Raw genomic sequence first — 23,923 nt, 5'->3', positions numbered from 1 at the left:
GTCCTCGTGCTTCTGCGCATCAACAACGCACCACCGGAATCGGCGGTAAACGCAGTGGGGTCGTTTTGGAAAGCTGTCCATCATCCTGGTAAGAGGCGGGAATTCCTTTACCTACTTCGAGGGTGGACGGGCGTGGCTCAGCGGGCGGAGCTTACAGGTGCTTTATAAAGGGAGATCCTTCTACTCTGTGTCTCCAGGAGAGGAAGATAGAACCCGCGCGTCACAGTCAGACACAGACCACGCTCCAGCACACCATCAGTTCACCTCCAGGAAGGACTCCAGATCTTCCTCTGCTATGGGATCTCTGAGCGCACAGCCGTGCTTCATCCTTGCAAAGCCCAAGAGCCAGGGTGGCTTGTCCTTTCCAGAAGCTGAGCTTCGACTGCGGCACCTGCTACGTTTATATTGGTAAGTGCTTCCTTTGAGGTTTAGTTTCTGTAAAATGAGCATCGTGGCCTACACAACCGGAGTATTTTCTACGAGTATGTCAGTAAGCGTTACCTAGCATGTTTTATATACCCTGTTTATATTGTACACTAGGGGTACGTGATGGGCCACGGGGTAAACGTCTCCAGCAACCTTGTGTGCCTTTGGCAATGTTATTGTTACTAGTGCGTCTTTGTGGAGATGTCCTCGTGCTTCTGAGCATCAACAACGCACCACCGGAGTCGGCGGTAAACGCATTGGGGTCGTTTTGGAAAGCTGTCCATCATCCTGGTAAAAGGCGGGAATTCCTTTCCCTACTTCGAGGGTGGACGGGGCGTGGCTCAGCGGGCAGAGCTTACAGGTGCTTCATAAAGGGAGAACCTTCTACTCTGTGCCTCCAGGAGAGGAAGATAGAACCCGCGCGTCACAGTCAGATACAGATTACGCTCCAGTACATCATCAGTTCACCTCCAGGAAGGATTCTGGATCTTTTTCTGCTATGGGATCTCTGAGCGCACAGCCTTGCTTTATCTTTACCAAGCCCGAGAGTTAGGGTGGCTTGTCCTTTCCAGAAGCTGAGCTTCAACTGGGGCACCTGCTACGTTTATATTGGTAAGTGCTTCCTGTTGAGGTTTAGTTTCTGTAAAATGAGCATCGTGACCGAACCAACCGGAGTATTTTCTACGAGTATGTCAGTAAGCGTTACCTAGCATGTTTTATACACCCCGTTTATATTGTACACTAGGGGTACCTGATGGGCCACGGGGTAAACGTCTCCAGCAACCTTGTGTGCCTTTGGCAATGTTATTGTTACTAGTGCGTCTCTGTGGAGATGTCCTCGTGCTTCTGTGCATCAACAACGCACCACCGGAATCGGCGGTAAACGCAGTGGGGTCGTTTTGGAAAGCTGTCCATCATCCTGGTAAAAGGCGGGAATTCCTTTACCTACTTCGATGGTGGACGGGGCGTGGCTCAGCGGGCGGAGCTTACAGGTGCTTCATAAAGGGAGAACCTTCTACTCTGTGCCTCCAGGAGAGGAAGATAGAACCCGCGCGTCACAGTCAGATACTGATTACGCTCCAGTACATCATCAGTTCACCTCCAGGAAGGATTCTAGATCATTTCTGCTATGGGATCTCTGAGCGCACAGCCGTGCTTTATCTTTGCCAAGCCCAAGAGTTAGGGTGGCTTGTCCTTTCCTGAAGCTGAGCTTCAACTGCGGCACCTGCTACGATTATAATTGCAAGTGCTTCCTTTGAGGTTTAGCCTCTGTAAAATGAGCATCGTGGCCTACCCAACCAGAGTATTTTCTACGAGTGTGTTAGTAAGCGTAACCTAGCATGTTTTATACGCCCAGTTTATATTGTACACTAAGGGTATGTGATGGGCCACGGGGAAAAACGTCTCCAGCAACCTTGTGTTCCTTTGGCAATGTGATTGTTACTAGTGCGTCTTTGTGGAGATGTCCTCGTGCTTCTGAGCATTAACAACGCACCACCGGAAACGGCGGTAAATGCATTGGGGTCGTTTTGGAAAGCTGTCCATCATCCTGGTAAAAGGCGGGAATTCCTTTACCTACTTCGAGGGTGGACGGGCGTGGCTCAGCAGGCGGAGCTTACAGGTGCTTTATAAAGGGAGAACCTTCTACTCTGTGTCTCCAGGAGAGGGAGATAGAACCCGCACGTCACAGTCAGATACAGATTACGCTCCAGTACATCATCAGTTCACCTCCAGGAAGGATTCTAGATCTTTTTCTGCTATGGGATCTCTGGGCGCACAGCCTTGCTTTAGTTTCCAAAGAAACTATAAATCAATAGAAATATACATATAATCTGAAAAAAATAATAATAATTATCCCCATAGGCATATGCAGTTCATAGTTGTTTGAAAAAGGTGGTTATGAAGGAAAGAGCCAACTCTTGAGTAGTTTCCTGAAAACAAGAAAGTTATCTGTGGCTCTTATAGTTGGGGGTAATGAATTCCATAGTTTGGCTGCTTGGACGGAGAAGGATGTACCACCTACAGTCTTTTTCTTGTATGGTGGTGTTCTAAGGCGGGGTGCCAGTCTTGAGCGGAGGGTTCTTTGTTGGATGTATTTGGTAATTTTCTTTCTGATGAAAAGCGGTCCTGTTCCATGTATAGCTTTGTGGGTGATACAAAGCAGCTTGAAAGTGCATCTTCTGGCAACGGGTAGCCAGTGTAGTGCTCTCAAGGCAGGGGCGATGTGGGCTTGCGGCTTTATATGTAGTAGTAGCCTGGCTGCGGAATTCTGGATACGTTGTAGTTTTTTCATAACAGATAGAGATGATCCATGGTAGAGGCTATTGGCATAATCCAGTTTGGATAATACAAGTGAGATAGTAGCTTGCACCTTGTGTGGAAATCCGAGGTGAGGGAAAATGCGTCGTAAAGTCTTTAAGGTGATGAAGCTTGTGCGTGCTAATTTGTCTACTTGGGCATTCATAGTTAGTTTGGAATCCATGGTGATTCCTAGGTTTTTCACTTCCTTGGATAATTGAGGAGGTGGTCCGAGATCGTCAGGCCAGACGCACAGAGGGTCATAATGTTTCCAGTCACCACATGTGAGTATTTCAGTTTTGGAGCTATTTAGTTTGAGATGGCTCCAGGTCATCCACTGATCAACGGCTCTGAGGCAACTGAAGATTTGAGAGTTTTCAATGTTTTTGGGGTCTTCTAATTGAAGTAGTATTTGTGTGTCATCTGCATAGTTGTAGCATGTGAGATGGAAATCATTGATCAGTTCTGGTAAAGATATCATGTAGATGTTAAAAAGCAAAGGTGAGATGATTGACCCTTGGGGGACCCCTGTTTTTGTGAGGTAGGGTTCGGATGAGAAGGGGGGTGAGTGGATGATATTTGCTCTTTTTTGGAGATAGGAAGTAATCCAGTTGAGCGCAATCCCTTGTATGCCGGCTTCGTGGAGTCTTTGAGTTAGGGTGTCATGGTCAACTGTATCAAAGGCAGCTGAGAGGTCCAAGAGAAGTAGTGCAGCAACTCCATTTCGGTCAACTGTGTTTTTAAGATCGTCCCAGATTGCCATGAGTGCCGATTCAGTGCTTCTTCCTGGGCGGAATCCAGTTTGGAAGTCTGAAAGTATAGAGTTGTCTTCAATGAATTGTGACATCTGGGCGAATGCAGCTCTTTCTATCAATTTGCCCAGGAAAGGTCCATTTGTGATAGGTCTGTAGTTGTTTGGGTCTTGCGGGTCTAGATTTGTTTTCTTTAATAATGGTCGTATGTATGCCTTTTTCAGGTCTGTAGGAAAAGTTCCTGAAGTTAAAGAGTTGTTGATGATTCTTCTTACAGGTGTGGCAGCGGAAGTAGATAGCAGGATGTTCTTGAAGATCTGTGGTGGGCAAGGGTCAGAAGGGCAACCAGAAGGTCTGCTTGCTTTGACCAAATTCATAAATTCATCCTGGGATATTTGTTTGAAGGACTGTAGAGGTTGGGATGGTTTATTCTTAAAGGGTATTCTAGTAAAGGGGTTGGTGCTGATGGTTTTCTTCTGTTTTAAATAGGAGTCCAGTGTGTCTGCCTTGGTTGTGTAGTGAGTTGCCAATTTGTTTGTGAAATCTTGAGTGGTGGGATGACTTCCTTCCATGCATGTGGGTTTTCGAAATTCATTGAGAATTTTGTAAAATTCCTTGGTTGTAGATTGAGCATTTAGAATTCTGTCTGAGTAGTATCTTTTTTTAGCTTTTTTGATTGATGATTTGTATATCCTGTTAAGTTTGTGTAGCTGCAGTTTGTCTTGACTGTTGTTTGTTTTGAGCCAGGTCCGCTGCAACTTTCTGATTTGTTTTTTAATCTTTTTAAGTTCTGCGTTTCTCCAAGGTGTTGGTTTTCTTTTGTCATGTTTAGTTTTTCTGAGTGGTATTAGGACATCAAAAGCTTCCTGTAGCCACTCATAAAGTTTAGGTACAGAATTGATTGTATCTAGATCTGTCTTTGCTGTTAGTTGTGTTTCTAAGTGATCCAAATTGAGTTTTCTCCATGGTCGGTAGGTGTATGTATGTAGGTGGTTGTGGGGTGTGTTGATTTGTGGAGTTGTCTGTCGGAAAGTTATCAGATGGTGGTCTGACCAGGTGGTTGGTGTGATGCTATGAATAGTAACAAGTTCAGGCTTAGAAAAAATGACATCTAGGATGTGACCAGCGATGTGTGTGGGATTGTGTACAATCTGATGTAGATTCAATGCGAGTAGGCCAGTGGTGATAGCTTTTGGATGGGGCATATTGGGTTTGTCAAACCAAATGTTTAGATCCCCAAGAATGCATAGATTGGAGTATAGTGTAATAAGGTTTGAGACTATGTCAAGACAGGCATCTGGGAAAGTGGAGTTGTTAGGTGGAGGTCTGTAAAGGAGGAGAAAGTTACAGGTGGAAGTTGGAGTAGGGTGGCATCTGGTAAGGAGGGCTTCACAACCTTGTATGGAGATGTTGTCTGTTTTACTGAGGTTTATTGCCTGTTTGAATATAATAGCTAGTCCACCTCCTCTCTTGCCTATACGGTTTTGTGTGATGGTTTGATAGCCTGGAGGAAGGGCTTCGTGCAATACTGGTGCCATGTCATCTCCCAACCAGGTTTCCGTAATGAATAGTAAGTCAGGTTGTGTGTCTGTGAGCAGGTCGCAGATGTGGTGCTTGTTTTTTGAGAGTGATCGAGCATTTATGAGCTGGCAGTTTAGATAGGGTGTGTCAGTGGTAGTGTTGTTTTGTTTAGTAGAAGGGTAAGTAGTATAATGTGAGCTTGAAGCAGGAGTGTTGCTAGTTGTGTTGACTGTTTGAGGCTCACAATAGTCTTGCTTTTCAACATAGTGTTCCTCTTCCAGCAGGTTAAGGAGGCATTTTGTTGGGTCTGTGTGTGTGGGTGGTGAACTTGGTGGCTGAGAGAGCCATGAGGAGTGTAGTGTTTTTTGTAGGGTAGTTTTATTATGAAACAAACAAGGGGATGCGAGGTTGCTATGAGTGGCATGTTTTTTATTATGTTTGCGTTTGTTTAGTGTGGAAGGAGTATGGGTTAGGGGTGGTGGAGGAGCATGTGGATCATGATGTAAGGCTCTAAATTGTGCAATGGAGGAGAGGCGACTGAATGAAGGTTGCTGGGATGGGGTGCTTGTGGTAGGTGTTTGTGAAGAGTGGGGGGGTAGGGGTGGAGATAGGGTGGAATTTGTATCCTGTGTGTAGTCTTGGGGGTGAGAGTGGGTATGATGATGAGTGTAATGTAAGTTTGTGTTGCTTTGATGTGCTGATGTTTGTGGTTGGTATTGTTTTTGTGGAATAATGAGAGGGGTTATTGGTGTAGTTGTTTTTGGTGAGGGACTTGTATGCGAGTTAGTGCTGTTAAGTGGAATTTGAGTGTTAGATGGGGTGTTGATGTGTTTTGGAGATGAATGTATGAGGTGTATATGAGGTGATGGATGTGTGTCAGGGAGATAAGTATTAGTTGAGATTACTGGAAGAGGTAATATGTGTGGTGGAGTGAAATGTGGGAATTCTATGATTGTGTGTAATTGGTGAGCAGAGGGGAAGAGTGTGTGTAGATGATGTGTTTGAAGGCAGGGTTTTGGCATTGTTATGAGTTCAGGCGGTCTGTGTGAAGCGAACAGCGGATAGTGTTTTTGGTTAGTATGTGTAGAGAGTGTGTATCTGGGAGACTGAAACTGAGAGAGTTGAATGTTGTAGTTTTGTATTGTGTGGGCGGTGGCAGGTAGTGTTAGTGGGAGGGGATAGAGTAGTGTTTGCTGTGAGTATGAAGGTGTTTGACTGTAATAGTTATGGGGTGTATGTGTATATGTGTTGTATGTAGGGTATTGTGTTGGGTGGTGGGGCAATGCATTATGTCTGTAATCAGTTTGTGATGCATGAGTTGGATATCTTTGCAGATAATGTGTTTGCATGTTGAGGGATGTGTTGGGGCAGAAACCATTTCTGGTGGAATGAGAATGGGAATTGGGCAGCATTTCTGGCCCTAGTCCCTAGTCCCTACCTGTCCCGAACAGACCCAAACAGACAGCTGCCCTTGTCCTCTCCGCCCGGGCTCAGACGCCCTGAATCCTAGCCTTTTATAGCCCTACTGGCCAATAAGAAGCTGGTCCTAACCCTAGCCAATCAGATTTTTAAACCCTAATTTAGCCAATTAGTGGGAGACCCAGCCCTAATCACCAGTCACAGCCCTATTTCCTGACCCCCAATCACAGCCCCAGCCCTAAAACCAACAGCCAATCAGAATCCCAGCCCTATCCACCAATCACAGCCCTAGAACCAACAGCCAATCAGAATCCCAGCCCTATCCACCAATCACAGCCCTAGAACCAACAGCCAATCAGAATCCCAGCCCTATCCACCAATCACAGCCCTAGAACCAACAGCCAATCAGAATCCCAGCCCTATCCACCAATCACAGCCCTAGAAACCAACAGCCAATCAGAATCCCAGCCCTATCCACCAATCACAGCCCTAGAAACCAACAGCCAATCAGAATCCCAGCCCTATCCACCAATCACAGCCCTAGAACCAACAGCCAATCAGAATCCCAGCCCTATCCACCAATCACAGCCCTAGAACCAACAGCCAATCAGAATCCCAGCCCTATCCACCAATCACAGCCCTAGAAACCAACAGCCAATCAGAATCCCAGCCCTATCCACCAATCACAGCCCTAGAACCAACAGCCAATCAGAATCCTAGCCCTATCCCCCAATCACAGCCCTACAACCAACAGCCAATCTGAATCCTGGCCCTATCCACCAATCACAGCCCTAGAATCAACAGCCAATCAGAATCCCAGCCCTATCCACCAATCACAGCCCTAGAAACCAACAGCCAATCAGAATCCCAGCCCTATCCACCAATCATAAATGCATCCCTGGAGCTAGCAACCAATGAAACACCATCTCCCAAAAGAACCTATCATAACAGCATATGCAACAACCACGAGGAACCTATATAAGGAGCAAGTTAACTAAAGTCCAGTCCCTGGGTCCTGGGGGAGGCTACTGGTGCTCTATTCAGTATCTCCTTGGATACAGACAGGCTGAATCCACACTTTCAAGCTAGCAGAGTCTACTTTTCAGGTAAGGGGGAGATTGTTTAAGAGACAAACACTGCAATAGTTCTGGGCGCACACTCTAAAAATCGGGCTTTTTAAGGCAAAAAAGACAGGGGGGCAGACAGCTTTTAAGCACAATTTAAATCACACAAACAGATTAAAAAACAGTCTCCTAAAACCACACTCTGAAAGATCTATGTAGTCTTTTTACTAAGAATAGGGGTGAAAAAAAGGGGGGCGGGGGGGGGGAGCCACTAAACTAGCAAGGGAATTCACACAGTCACAGCAAAAAACGATTTTGAAACAAACACCACTTTAAAAGAGGCCAAGCTGCCTGAAAAACACAGAGTCCACAGTAAAACAAACACTGTTTGAACAATTAATACTATTTGATTAGAAAATATCTTTGGGCTCCTTACCTAGGTCTCTTTGCAATCCTTGAACACTGGGCTGTATCAGGACACAGGAGAGAATGCACAGAGGAACACAAAATGGAGGTGCCTGTCTTTGGCCTTCCCTCCACAAACTTAAGGAGCCAGAGCAGGTGGGGGGGGGCGGGTCTCAGGTGCAGCAGAGACTCAGGGAGCCAATCAGCTAAGTCCAGTCCCTGGGGCCTGGGGGAGGCTACTGGTGCTCTATTCAGTATCTCCTTGGATACAGACAGGCTGAATCCACACTTTCAAGCTAGCAGAGTCTACTTTTCAGGTAAGGGGGAGATTGTTTAAGAGACAAACACTGCAATAGTTCTGGGCGCACACTCTAAAAATCGGGCTTTTTAAGGCAAAAAAGACAGGGGGGCAGACAGCTTTTAAGCACAATTTAAATCACACAAACAGATTAAAAAACAGTCTCCTAAAACCACACTCTGAAAGATCTATGTAGTCTTTTTACTAAGAATAGGGGTGAAAAAAAGGGGGGTGGGGGGGGGGAGCCACTAAACTAGCAAGGGAATTCACACAGTCACAGCAAAAAACGATTTTGAAACAAACACCACTTTAAAAGAGGCCAAGCTGCCTGAAAAACACAGAGAGTCCACAGTAAAGCAAACACTGTTTGAACAATTAATACTATTTGACTAGAAAATATCTTTGGGCTCCTTACCTAGGTCTCTTTGCAATCATTGAACACTGGGCTGTATCAGGACACAGGAGAGAATGCACAGAGGAACACAAAATGGAGGTGCCTGTCTTTGGCCTTCCCTCCACAAACTTAAGGAGCCAGAGCAGGTGGGGGGGGGGGCGGGTCTCAGGTGCAGCAGAGACTCAGGGAGCCAATCAGCTAAGTCCAGTCCCTGGGGCCTGGGGGAGGCTACTGGTGCTCTATTCAGTATCTCCTTGGATACAGACAGGCTGAATCCACACTTTCAAGCTAGCAGAGTCTACTTTTCAGGTAAGGGGGAGATTGTTTAAGAGACAAACACTGCAATAGTTCTGGGCGCACACTCTAAAAATCGGGCTTTTGAAGGCAAAAAAGACAGGGGGGCAGACAGCTTTTAAGCACAATTTAAATCACACAAACAGATTAAAAAACAGTCTCCTAAAACCACACTCTGAAAGATCTATGTAGTCTTTTTACTAAGAATAGGGGTGAAAAAAAGGGGGGTGGGGGGGGGGGGGAGCCACTAAACTAGCATCACACATGGGTCAAGCTAAAGGTATTTTGGGGCATATTTAAGTGCCGTGAGCCCCACCTGAGTGTCACTTTTATTGAGGCTCTGGAAGCGCAAATGCCCTGCGCCATATTTACAAGGTGGCTTAAAGCAATTTTTGTGGCTTAACGCCACCTTGTAAATACGGCCCCTTTGCGTGCAATGGGTGTTGCTGTGGGCATGCCACAGCAACACCCACTGCGTTTGACACTGCCTCAGAATTATGAGTTTTTGTAAACCGGAAGCAGCCCCAAAATCTAACGGCAGCCTAGGGATGGCCTCAGCATGGCAAAACAAGGAGAAATGCTTATATTTCTTCTCCTTTTTTGCTTTTTGTGTATGCTGCATTCTGCAGCACACGTAGAAAGAGCAATTTGCCATTTAAGTTTGTTGTTGTGCATGAAGGTGGTCCTTCTTGAACAGAAACGATCTCCGCCTCAACGCAGCTATCCTTGCATTATAGTGTAAGGGTGGCTGCGTTGGCGCACAACAGCAAATTTATTGCTGGCGCAGGGGGAAACTCAGGGGTGTGCCATATTCTTCTAAGCATGGTGCATCCCGGCGTTTTGAAAATGACGGTATGTGATGCTTCCAAATTTGCCGCAGCACCACACACCGTCATTTTCTGTTTAATCTGGGACTCTATCTTGTCAGATGGTGAGATTGCAGCTACTTGTACAGCTGCACACGTGATGTTCACAGACATGTTCACGTGTTGTATGTGTTTTATTTTGTGGCCATTCCCATATGGCGCATATGGTTGTCTCTGAGTTGTTGTGGGTTCACCATGTGTGGTTTGTGTTCCAGAAGTTGCAAGCTTTAGGGCACATTTTTCTCAAGTAGCATGGCTCAGGGCAGCAGCAATATGTGTTGCACAACACTGCATCAATCTAGATACGCAGAGATGTGCCATGTTTACTTGTATACGATACAGCTCTGCAATTCCCCCTGCGCCCGCACAGATTTGTTCTCGCTGCATCAACACTGGCATTGTTGCAGCATGATGAAGGGGTGCCTGCCATGTGGGGATGATTTGTTTATGTGCAGGGAGGTGTCCCTTTCTGCATATGTACAAGCTAATTTTGCTAAGGTGGCATTTTAATGTGTGTTGCAAGATGCAGCACACATGAGAAGGGCAATGCGATAAGGAGAAATGGAAGCATTTTGGCCAGATACACCACCCTGACACCACCCCTGGGGTGGTATGGACTTCTGTCCTAGTCTCTGATGTCTTGTAGGTACAGGGGCTTTGACAATGTGCAATGGGTGTTGTCATGGCACAGCCACAGCCACACTATTTGCATGTCCCTTCCAGGCAATATGCTGTATATTTTCATGGTGGAATATAGCCACGGTTAGTGGTCTATGTCCACTTTGTGTATAAGTTGGAGTGCATAGCACAACCAGCGCGTAAGTACATGTTTGGCTTGGGTGGGGATAGCGCATCTTGATTCAGGGCCTATGTGTCCTGATGCAACCCTTTAGCATGCATTGAGTGTGTCCAATGTGCCTCCCCTTCTGCCATGTATGAAATTCCAGATATTTCCCCCCTGCAACTTACCCCGCAGTTTGTGGTGGTTCTTGGTAGCCTGTGCTGTTCTGCGATTCCAGTGACCAGCTCCTCCGGGATGACCGCTGCAACCATCTCCTGCAGCTCATCCAGGTCCTCCTGTGGTGCAGGACTTCCACCTCCAGTCTGCAGTGCTGCCTTTCGGTTTCTGGCCAGTTTCTCAGTCCTTTGCTTGTAATCGTGCCAGCGCTTCTTGCATTCAGTGACAGTCGTCTTCACCTCTGCCATGCTGTTGACTTTGTCCACTATTGCCTGCCATATTGCATCTGTCCTACCAACTGGCAATTTGGAGGTGATAAAGAGGTGGTGTTGGTGTTCCGTCACCTCTCTGACCGGGATGTCATGCTCTTCCTCACTAAAGCGTCACTTGCGCTTTCTCTTCTCCTTCTCTTGGGACTTTTCTGGACCCTCCTGGCTGGTACTTGGTTGATTTGGGCTTCTTCGGGTCTCTCCTGGCCTGAAAACTCAATCTTCTCTTCAAATTGCAATTTTTCTGGCTTGTGTATTTTGTTTTGGCACTAATGGGGGCAAAAAGGGTGCTAATCCGTTTTGCATCATACATACGTGCCACAAAACGGTCTTGTTCCACTTTTGCAGCATTAGCGTCATATTCCCTTACAGCACATCGCAATGGTTAATGTAATTTTTTTTATGCTAACCATTCCTTAGCTCCATCGTGTGTCATTTCTTATGTATGGTGCAGGTATGGTGCTAGGGAATGATGTTAGCTCGCATAAAAAAAAATGATGCATTCAACTCAACTGCACTTTCGGCTTCTTCAGGGAGCGAGATCTGCTTTATCTCTTTTCCCCAATCATCTGCTTCTGGAGATTCCTCCTTAGACTTGACTCTCCTGCTACATCCACTTCCATTTCTGCTAATAAAGGAATCTCAGGATTGACCTCTACTTCATCTCTCAGAGGTGTACCTGAATCTTCACCAGTTTGCATTGTCTTTGCTCTTAAAGTCACTTGCTTTGTATTTGTCACTTGTTCTTCTTGAGACTGTACAACTTCTGCTGGTACTCTCAGCAACACTGGATTTTCTTCCAGAGGATATGTCGCTTTGCGAGTATAACTCGTATGTACCCAGTTCAGAACTCCACCACACTTCACAGCAGTAGTCGTCATCCGAATAATCAGGTAAGGCCCCTTCCACCTAGGCTCCAAGCAAGTTGTGCAAACGTGCTTCTTGATCACCACCCAATCTCTAGCCCAAAGACTGTGACACTGATCTTGGCATTGTAGCATGGCTGTTGCTTCCACCTGGTCAGAAATTGAGCGAACCACATCAGCTGTACCCTTGCAGTAATCTAGCACCAAGTCATCTGTTATGTTTACAAGTGCATTTGCAGGAACAGCTGGCAATCTTATTGCTCTGCCCATCAGGATATAATGGGGAGAGAGTCCAGTCTTTCTGTCAGGTATACTTCTCATGCTCATTAGAACCAATGGTAAAGCATCTGGCCACTTCAGATTTGTAGATGCACACATTTTTGCCAATCGAGCTTTCAAATTCCATTCATTTGTTTTATTAATCAAGAAGCTTCAGGTCAGTAGCTACAATGCAGCTTCTGCTCAATGTTTATGGTAATTTAATCACTTCGTTATTGAAGTGACTTCCTCTGTCTGATTCTAAAGAGGCCGGGAACCCCAAGCATGGGATTAACTCTCTAAGCAACAGCTTTGCTACTGTGAGGCTAGTATTTCTACATGTGAGGTATGCTTCAATCCAGTGACTAAATATCCAGACAATCACCAGCATGTATCTCAAACCACCACACACAGGCATCTCAATGAAATCCATCTGCATTCTGTTAAATAGACCACCTGCTCTTCCAATGTGACTCAAATTGACAACAGATCTATTTCCCACGTTCATTTATTGACATGTGATGCATCTGTGACAAATTGCTTCAACAACCTGTCTAAATTTTGGATTGAACCAGGATTCCTTAAATGTTCTTATCATTGCATCTCTGCCAATGTGTGTTTGACCATGATAGAATTTTGCCATTTGCATCGGTAGGCAGTCTGGCAAAACCACCTGTCCTTTATCTGAAATCCAGATTTCATTAACTTTTCTTTGAATGCAACCCAATTTTATCCAGCTTTTCTTCTTCTGGAAGCTCATCTTGGAGTCTTTTTATCTCTTCCCAAGTGTCAGTTACTGTAAACATGTAACTTTGACTTGTCTCATCAGTATTAATTGCACCAGCATTTTCCCATTCTTCATTAAATGTCACACAATTCAATGCAGTAAAACGAGCAACCTGATTCGCATAGAAATTTCCCATGGAGATGAAATCTCTGATGTGCGTTTCACTTGACTACCGCAATTTTTTCAGGCAATTTTAGGGCTTGTAAGTCATGAATTCTATCACCATTTCTAACTGTTGACCTAGAAGAGGTCATGAATCCTCTCTGGGACCATAACTGCCTAAAATCATGCACTACACCAAATCCATACTGGCTGGCTGTAAAAATCGCAATTTTAAACTGTGCAGAAATACAACATAATCTAGTAAGAGCCACCAACTCAGCCACTTGTGCAGAAAATACTCCTTGAAGCCATGAAGCTTTGAGTATGCCAGAGATAGTGCATACAGCATAACCAGATCTCAAAGTTCCAGCATTGTCTCTTAAATAGGAACCATCAACAAAAACTATTTGATCATTTTTCTCTAACGTAGTATCCTGAATATCACGTCTGGGTTTGGTGCACAGTTCAGTAACCTCTAGGCAGTCATGTTGATTCTCATTTACATTGTCATTTTCAACACTGTTTACTGGGAGCACAGTTGCTGAATTAAGCACAGTGCAACGCTTAAGGGTGATGTTTGGTTAACCTAAAATCATTGATTCATACTTGGTCAGTCTGGCATTTGTTAAGTACTGAGGGCCTCTTTACGACCTTGGTGGTCTTAGGAGCACCATGTTGGTGGTGGCGGTCGTACCGCCAACAGGCTGGCAGAGAAGACCACCAAATTACGAGCATGGTGGTATTGACAACAGAATACAGCCAAAGCATCGCCGGCACCACCACTGCGGTCTGGCCGCCACAGATGACAGTAGCTACCTGCAGACCAGCAGAGACCATGTTTCAACCAGAGAGTTGATGAGGTTGCACTCCGACAAGGTTACCGCCATGGTCACACCACCACGTAAACCCAGGTAGAAACGAATTGCAGAAAAGGAAACACTCACTTTCAGGAACCCATATTCGTCCGGAGCCACCATGGAACAAGAAATACATGTCACATCGCTGTTCCTGCTTGCACAAAGCCTGTGGAATCTGCAACGATGATAGCAACCGTGAGTACACACACACACTTACCTGGTATTGTTGTATATTGTCAATCTTTGTACACTTACACAATATACATTCAGGAAGGGGGTGCGAGGGTGACGCTCACACGTAACAGCACACTGACACGCACACTCACATACAGCCACACACATATCCGCACATACACAACAACCATGCTATGGCCACCAAACATACAAGTCTCAAACACACACATGTATGCACGGAAACACTGCACAGACCCTCCCACAATACAGCACAACACCACATTTCCAAGGACTGTAGAACCAGGTTTGTTTAATAGACATGTGGCATGCCAGAGAGTATTTGTACATTTTGCACAGAGGGGTGGTGGATGGTTTAGCAATTGAGGTAGGGTTAGATAGTGAGGGACCTTGCAAGACAAAACTTTTTGAGACACGAATGTTGTGGGGACTTATCTCCCTCAGGTATTCCTGTCAGACCTTCAGGATGCAGGATGTCCAAGACCTTCTCCTCCCATGATGTGAACTGTGGGGGAGGATGTGGGGCCCACAGCCAGTCTTGAGGACCGCCAGATGGTGCCTGGATGCCATGGTATGTACCTTCCCCCAGAGGTCGTTCCACCTCTTCCTGATGTCATCCCATGTGCGCATGTAGCTGACTACTGAATTGACGCTGTTGACTATTCATTGCCACAACTCCATTTTCCTCGCTATTGACGTTTGCTGAACCTGTGCTCTGAAAAGGTGTGGCTCTACTTTGACAATTTTGTCCACCATCACCCTCAACTCGCCATTTGTGAAACATGGGTGGTTTTTTGGGGGGGACATGGTAGTGGTGGTAAAAATGGTGAGGTAGTGCAAGAAAAAAGGTGGAAGGAACTGTTAGTGATGAGGTGTAGGTGCTGTGATGGGGTGGAGACGGTTGTTGTGTATTGTGGGTGATAGTAACTTGGGTGTTGTGTATGTTGTGCAGGTGTGGGATGTATGCGTAGTGAAATGTGTATGGGTGCCAAAAATTTTTTTTTTGTAAATCTTGGGTAGTTATTCCTTCTCTGTGGCTATGAGTGGCATTCTGTTTGCAAAGGATTGTGGGTTCTCTATTGCAGTGTGTAGGTGTGTAGAGTGTTGATGTGTCAGATGTGAGGTATTCATACTATCCAATGTGGTGTGATGTTCTGTGTGATGTGAGTTTAGACCGCCGAGGTTCGCACCACCAATGTTTTCCCCCCTTGGAAGAACCACTGTTGTGATTTGTGGATTGTAATTTGATGGGAGGATATTTGCTGGTGGTGGGACCGTCTCTTTTCTGTCCTCCAGTGAACTCAGAATTTTGGCTGTTTTTTGCTGGACTTCACAGTGTGACTTTTAATACAGCAGTTGAATGACTGCCAACATGGTGGTCCTTTGGCGGTCGACACCGCAGCGGTATTACCGTCAGACCATCAAAGTTATATTGAGGCCCTAAGTCTTGGTCCTGATAAGCAAGACCTCATCTAAGTGAAGGAAAATAACATTTAAAGGATGCCTCATCACAATGCTCTCACACTAAGTGAGAGACAAACCAACCAGAGCCACATTCTTTAAACAGGCTGGAAAAGCTGCGGCAAAAGGATTCAATGTAGCTGAAAAATATGCTACAGGGCAGTTTGTGCCACCATGTACCAGTGTCAAGGCAGTAAGTGCACAACAATTTCGTTCATGACAAAACATTAAAAATGCCTTTCTGTAATCAGGCATACCCAGAGCTGGTGCTCTGCACAGACTCTCTCTCAGGTTAGTAAAAGCTTTCATACAAACTTCATCAAAGGGAACAGGGTCAGCATTGTCTTTGTGGGTCAATCTCTGTAATTGCTTGGAAAGAACAGAAAAATTGGGAATCCATTAGCGATAGTAACTCATCATTCCCAAAAATATCCTGACATCTCCTTGAGCAACAGGAGGATTAATTTGCAAAATAGCTTTAACCATTTCTATGTACACCTCTCTTGTGCCTTTCTCTATATGATGTCTCAAGTATTTCACCTCATTTTGACAGTACTGTAATTTTGCTGGGGACACTTTGGTCCTCATTATGTATCATGAGTCACAAAAACAAAACTGCCAGAAAGCAGCCACAAAATCAATAGATCATAGGACGACGGGAGAGAGGTGGTCCCACCACCCTTTTCCGCCACGTCAACAACAAGCCGCCCTCCAAGTTATGACCAACAAATCACCACAGCAGTCCAACAACGGAGGTAACCCATTGGCGGTGTGGGCCTCCGTGGTCGATTTTGCCACTCCACAACAATAGAAGCCAACATTGGCCAGATTGAAAAACCCACACCTGATACACATACACCCACCGTACATACCCACCAACAGCACCCCCCATAAAACCCACAATTCCTTGTAAAATCACAAATCCTGCTACATGTTGCCAGCCCACATACACCCAAAACTGCACACACAAATCACAGCCACCTATACACCCTTCATGCATCACACACCACCCATCATACTTCTACACCAAACAACACAACACAACTGCACTCAAACACTACTTCACAGCATCCCACATACTCACACACCCTGCACCCCCACCAAACATCCCACCCTCTGCACAACACACACACTACACAATCGGCATGTCCCCACAAAAGCACCCCTGTTTCACTGATGAGGAGTTGCGGGTTATGGTAGATGAAATTGCCAGGGTGGAGCCACAGCTGTTTGGTGCACAGGTCCAGCAGATATCCATTGCCAGGAAGATGGAGTTATAGCAGAGAATCATAGACAAGGTGAACTCAGTGGGAACCTATCCACACACAAGGGACAACATAAGGAAGAGGTGGAATGACCTACAGGGGAAGGTGCGTGCAATGGCATCCAGGCACAACATTGCTGTCATGAAGACTGGCAGTGGACCCCCACCTTGTCCCCCACAGTTGACAACATGGGAGGCAAAGGTCTTGGCTATCCTATAGCCCGATGACTTCACTGGAATCACTGGAGGGGTGAACACTGGTAAGTCACCCATACTTCTCAACAACTATGTACACCTGCATGGCATGTCTCCCTGTTACACTATCACCCTTCAACCCACTCCATCCCAAACTCATACCCACCACCATAACCACACACATCAATTTTCCCTTGCATGCCCAAATCACTAAAATGAAACCTCTCCAATGTCATCATTCACACACATAAATAATGCATGGTTAGCAATGAAGCACTGCAAATCCCACAATGCATCACTATAGACAAACCAAATGTTGAAAAACTACACCCATCCCATAGGGAAATCCATCAATGCTGAACATGTGTCTGAGGATAATATTAACAACTATCATACATGTCCACAGGTACCCCAGCAAATGTGAGCCAGTAGCATGTGCTGAGTCTACCCAGTCCTCCACCAAAAGAAGGCCCCGGTGATGACAGCTGCTCGATCTCCGTGGCCCATCTGGTACTACTGGTCAGTCAGACACCACAAGTATTACCCAGCCTACCCCTGAGCACCCCACATCAAACTCCACTACTAAAGCAACCACCCAACATCCCCAAAACTCTGTCCCCAGGACATGTCAATCACGTCAATCAACAGTGTGCCCACCTGTACAGGGAATAGAGTCAACACCTCCCAGGCAAGACGAAGAAGGTTCTGGTGTTAGTGGGAGTGGGTACACAGTTCAGGGGATACAGGAACAGGGGGCCAGATCCAGTTGGAGGATATCTGTGTGCCAAGGGGTGGGCCAACCCAGGGAACCAACTGCCCAGAAGGCAATGTCACAAGTCCTGGGAACATACCAGAAATCCAAGAACAGGATGGTCTATGGCCCATATTTAGACTTTTTTAGCACCGCATTTGTGTCTTTTATTGACGCAAAAGCAGCACAAACGTACAAAATACATTTGTATTTTGTAAGTTTGTGCCGATGTTGCATCAAAAAACGACGCAAATGCGGCACTAAAAGGGTAGAAATATAGGCCTAAGTATTTACCATCTTGCAGGAGAATCAGAGGCTGCAGAGGGAACACCCCCAGGAGGTCATGCAGCAGCTGCAGGCCAACAATGCCAACATGGCCTCCATTGCCGGGGTGCTCAGAGAAATTTCCACCATCATGCGTGAGTCCTCAACATGCCAGCAGGCCCCTTCCACTAGCTAGAGTACAGGCCAGCCCTCTACATCTGCTGCAGCTAGTGGACTGGAGGCCCTGCCATAGGACTCACAGCCCACCAGCACTTCTCCCTCTTTAGCAGAGGAACCACCCCGCAAACGTTCCCTGCAACATCCTACAGAGACTGTAGCGAAGACCAAAACCTCTGCCAGGAAGTGAGCCTCACCAACATGTCTCCCTTGTGTGCCACTGAGACACCCTGTTCACTTTGGACTGCAATTGCCCCTTTTTCCTATGGCCCCATGGATACTAGACCTGTGCTACGAACTAACTGGGCCACTACACTGAAGATTTCGTCCACCATCACCCCACTCAATAGCACTATCCCTTTCTTTTTGAAATTGTAATAAACACACTTAAGCACAACAGAATTATGTGGGCATTTATTGCATGTGTATGCAATGTTTTGACCTTTATTTCCTGTGCAAATGTCATGTGAAGTGTAAATCCATCCAATGTACAGTCACCTTGGGGTACACATTACCAGTGTAAGTGCTTGCCATAAATCACCATTCACCAAACTGTGTGAAAGCAGTCTGTAGGCATTCCATGAGTACACATTAATGACCACACCAACATCTGAAAAAAGGGAAACCTTAAGTGACATTCAAATGAGAAGGAAAGGGAAGTAAAACAACATGAGCCACTGTAACATAACAGCCTACATTCATCTGGTCACATCAACTTAAAGTTTTGCACTGAAATTAACTCCAATTAGTAGTGACAAGACACAACTTTTGTATGGCACCACGGCTTTAGCTATGCCATATTGTCAGTATGCCAATCCCTCCTCTAGAGCACCTAGTTCAGGCCAAACTGTCAGGGACAAAGAAGTCACAGAACACTTGTGTAAGCACATTGAAACTCACACTACATTCCTAGCAACAAATGTTAAGTACTGTATGGAACGAGCACACAGTTTGACGTGGGCATGTATTGGAAACTGCAAAACAGCTCATACATTGCCTAGGCAAAATAAGTGTTTTCCCAATCATCATCCCACTGGCTACACTAACCACAAATGGAACAGTGTTAGGTGTCATAATGCACACATTTGAGCATGGTACATCATATCTGCCACACAGATCTTCATTTAAATGGTGGGATGAATGTGTCCTGTTATCCAGATCATCCTCCTCCCCATTTTCATCACTGTCTTCAGTTTTCTCTGCTGCCACAGATGCATTGTCTCCCACCTCGTCCTGCAGTAAAGACACATGCCTTCTGAGGGCCAAATTGTGAAACATGCAGCAGGCCACGACTATCTGGCAGACCTCACAGGGAAGTAGAGGAGGGATCCACCAGAAATATGTAGGCACCTGAACCTGACTTTCAGTAGCCCAAATGTCCTTTCTATGACTCTTTTGGTCCATCCATGTGCCTCATTGTATCAATTCTCAGCCTCTGTCCTTGAATTCCTCACTGGTGTCAACAGCTAGGATAGGATCGGGTATCTGGGAATAGTGAGAATCTCACATTACATGTGTACAGCACTACAGAGGACAACTCCAGGTAACATACTGTGACATACATTGAATGAACACATCATGCTCACCAATGAGCCAGACTCTCTCTCTCTGTAGTTGTGCCATCATCTGTGGGACACTGTTGTTTCTCATTACGTAGGCATCACGTACAGATCCTGGAAACTTGGCAGTAATGTGAGAAATATACTGATCAGCAAGACACACCATCTGCATATTAATAAAATGGTAACTCTTCCTATTTCTGAACACCTGGTCATTTATCCTGGGAGGAACCAAAGCAATATGTAGAATATGTCCCATTGTATAGAAAGCAGCCTTAACAATGGGTAAATCATCACTTTGGGGAAATGTGATATAGCTGCTCATGTGTTTCAGCAAGGCATTGAGAACTCTCTTCAGCACTATGATAAACATTGGCTGACACATACCTGCCGTCAAGTCAACTGTCACCTGAAATGATCCACTGGCCAGGAAGTGGAGCACTGACAGCGCCTGTACTGTAGGAGGTATTGCAGTAGAACTCCGAAGATCAGGAATGAGATCTGGCTCAATTGTGCACACAGTTCAGTGATTGTCACTCTGTTCAGACGATAGGTGAGAATTATGTGGCGTTCTAGGGGTCTGTATATGGGACCAGTCCTCCTCCTCCACAATGGTAGGTATCTAAACAGACCAAACATCACAAGTGTGAGAAAGCAAGAAGGACAGAAACACACAAATTTACAGTAACATTTCAGACTATTCTTGCCTCAACATGCAAACAGACTTCTGATATTATAAAATATCGTTGTATGGTTATACTGCTTCACAGTTGTCGTCAAAATTGTGAGACATGATTTGTAACATTACATCATGAAAGTTTGTCAACTACTATTATTCAAGCAGTGCACTGGTATGATCACTAACTTTAAGCCAGATACTGCCACCAAATGTATAATGTAGACGTGTAGGAATTGCCTTGGTCCATACCATGATGCATATACCATTAACTACAATGATAATAATCTTCAGAAAATGGCATCCGCCTGTCCTGCATGCAGAGGACAGGTGGAAGTGACCTCACTCAGCCAGCGTTTTGTCGCCATGGCGGAGGGCCGTCTGAACCTCTGTGCAACTCCTCATTGGTTAACATTGATGTCTATGGAGAACAGGAGCCAATGATCATCACTGCCGGTGGTGACGATGTATACTGGTACGGACATGACTGCCATTTTCAGAAGCCCATGTCACTTGACTCCTGACTCTCACCCTATCAAGACCTTCACTGCATGAGCTGCTGTGTCCTGTATCTGGAAGTCACAGTGGCCCATGCTACAGGGGATAGGGCCACAGCCTTCACACCTGAAGAACTTGAGAAGCTTGTGGATGTGGTACTACCCTTGTATGGACAGTTGGTAGGGCCTCCAGATCAGCAGGTGAGCACCTTTTTGGTATTTTGGATGCGACATGGCTGTATGTTGATGAATATGTGTGCATGCAGTGTGTCCTTTAGGGAGTATTGTCTGCTGCATGCAATTTGTACAGAGATGTACGAGTGATATGTAAGATGATTGTGGGATCTAAGCAGTATGTAGTCCATTATTGTAACTGACTGACGTGTGCAGTAAATGGTGTCCTTCTGTCTGTGTTTCCTATGCAGGTGAGCGCCCATCAGAAGAAAGGGTAATGGCGTGCCATCGCCAAGGGCGTGCAGACCCTGGGAGTCCATAGCCAGCGGAGCACCCATTTCAGAAAGAGGTGGGAGGACCTGAGACGCTTGGCCCAGAAGACTACAGAGGCCCAGCTGGGGACGTCCTCCCAACGAGAGAGGGGTACCCATCGGACCCTGATCCCCCTAATGGTGCGCATAGTGGCAGTGGCCAACCCAGAGTTGGATGGGCGCTTGAGGGTAGCACAGCAGCCACTAGGGTGGTGAGTACTCACAGTGTTCTCTTGTTTCCTTCTGACTGGCATGGTCTTTGGTGCCAAGGTAGTAGTCAATGTGTGCCTCAGTATACCATTGTTGGAAATGTTGTATAGTTCTGCATTGCTATGGTGAGTGGTATGTACAATAGGTATTAGTTATTTACTGGGATTTCAGTTTAAGTAAGGGTCTACATCCTGACTCACCAGTGTAGGAGTGATGCTCTGATGTCCACTGTCTAGGTGGTATGTCCTGGCAATTGCAAGTTGTACAGACACTGAAATGGAGTAAGTGAAGCTGTACCATTGTCAACAGACAGACATGGATTAGTGAGTCTCAGTAGGTGTGCAGATGGTTGTTTCTTCAGATGTAATTTTCTGCTGTTGTTCTCAGGCAATAGTGCGATATTGTGGTTGTCACTGCATAGTGTAAATTACCAGTGAGTCAGTGTGATGTGTATGCCGCATGTGCTGTTATTGCTGTAATTGACCATGTGCTCCCTTTCTTTCTCCCCCACTCTGCCTCCTTTTCTTCTTCTGTCCTTGTGTGCATTAGCATCATCTGGCAAGGAGCAGGGGCACCAGCGAGTGGGGGAGCTGCAGCCCACGGGACCCAGGAGACAGTGTTCACCGATGCCGAGGGGACCAGTGGGTTGGAGGGCGAGGGGAGCACCACGGGGGAAGACAGGAGCTACTACAACTGACTCTGATTCCTCCTCCAATGGGAGCTCCCTGGTGGTGGTGGATCCCTCTGGGTGCATACCAGCAACAAAATCTTCCGCCATCCCACATTCCAGCACCGCCTTCCCAGTTGCCCCCTGCCCAGTTGCCCGTGCCTGCTCACCCAGGAGAGTGGGTGTCTCCTTCGCCGCAAGCACCTCAGCCCTTGCCCCAGTCAGCCCTGCTGCCCTCACAGAGAAGGCAATTGACCTCCTAAGGTCCATCTCTGTAGGGCAGTCAACCCTAGTGAATGCCATCCAGGGGCTGGCAAGCCCAGATGCAGCAATGCAATAGGTACCTGGAGGGCATTCACGTTGGTTTGGCTGGCCTGCAGCATTCGTTTCAGGCTTTGGCCTCCTCTTTGATGGCAGCCGGTGTCCCTAATTCTTCCGTCCCCCCTCAAACTACCTGTACCCAGTCCTAGAGCCCTCTCCCCCCACCCATTCCATGCACACACTCAGACAAGCATGCACCCAAGACAACAGACAGGACTGGCAAACACAAGCACAAGCACCACATATCACACCACAAGCATGCACACAGCCAACACACAGAAGCACACACAACAACAGCCACTGCCTCTACTGTCTCCCCCAAACCTCCTCCCTCACAGTCACATTAGCACTCACACCTGCAAGCACTGCATACTCAATCCCAGATCTTACCACCTGTTCAGCCTTGCTCACAATCACCACAACAGCAGACATGCAGACTAGCACCCCATTCACCACATGCACAGTCACCACCATCACCTTCACAGCCACATGTGGCACACCCACCTTACTTGCAGACACCACCACAACATACATTCACACTACCTGTTTTTCCTCTCCCTCGCTCCCCCCTCCTACCAAAACACCTAATCGTTCCCACTCAGACACTCAACAGTCATTCACTTCACACAAGCACACTTTACATGCACCTACAACCCAGTTCAGCACATCTACACCTCCTACAATCACTCCCTCTACCTCCACTCCCAAACCTTCTTCCACACTCCGCCCAACTGTACCTAAAAAACTTTTCCCTGCCCGCCTTGATCTCTTCCCTCCTCTTGACCCACCCTGTGTTGTCCAGAAACGTAAGGTTCTGCTCCACCAGCCCAGTCCTTACAGCTCCCAGTCCTCCCTTGGTATCCCTAGTGTTGCAAATGTCCCTCCCCTGCTAAAGAAACCTCTCACTAGAGAGCACAAGGCAGCCACTCCCGTCCCCAGGTCCGGGCCCACTCCCTCGCCCCCTAAACAGAAAACCAAGACCCCACCCCCTCCCAAACCTAAGTCCAAGGACCCTCCTTCCAAAAAGAACCCCCCCCACCTCTTGCCCCCTCAGGTGCCTGCCTTCCACATTGATGTCCCTGCCTAGTGGAGTCCATTAGGCTGTCAGGAGTCGAATTGGGCTTTTCGTTGCCCCGTGAGTTGTCATGGACAACTGGACTGGCCAATGGACCTTTGTTTATAGCTTTTGTTTTGTTGTCGATGCTATTCCCACAAAACTGCAGTAGTTGCATCACAGGTATTTATCCTGCCTTTCTTTTCTTCTGGCTAATGTGATTGTTGAATTTTACAGCTGATTGTTCTCCATGTGTATGGTGTGTGTGTTGTGCAAGTGGGTGTGTCACTCTCCTCTCCCTTTTTGTGTGTTAGGC

The sequence above is a fragment of the Pleurodeles waltl genome, chromosome 1_2, assembly GCF_031143425.1.
Source record: "Pleurodeles waltl isolate 20211129_DDA chromosome 1_2, aPleWal1.hap1.20221129, whole genome shotgun sequence".
Taxonomy (NCBI): domain Eukaryota; kingdom Metazoa; phylum Chordata; class Amphibia; order Caudata; family Salamandridae; genus Pleurodeles; species Pleurodeles waltl.
Note: the sequence above shows the minus strand (reverse complement) of the source record.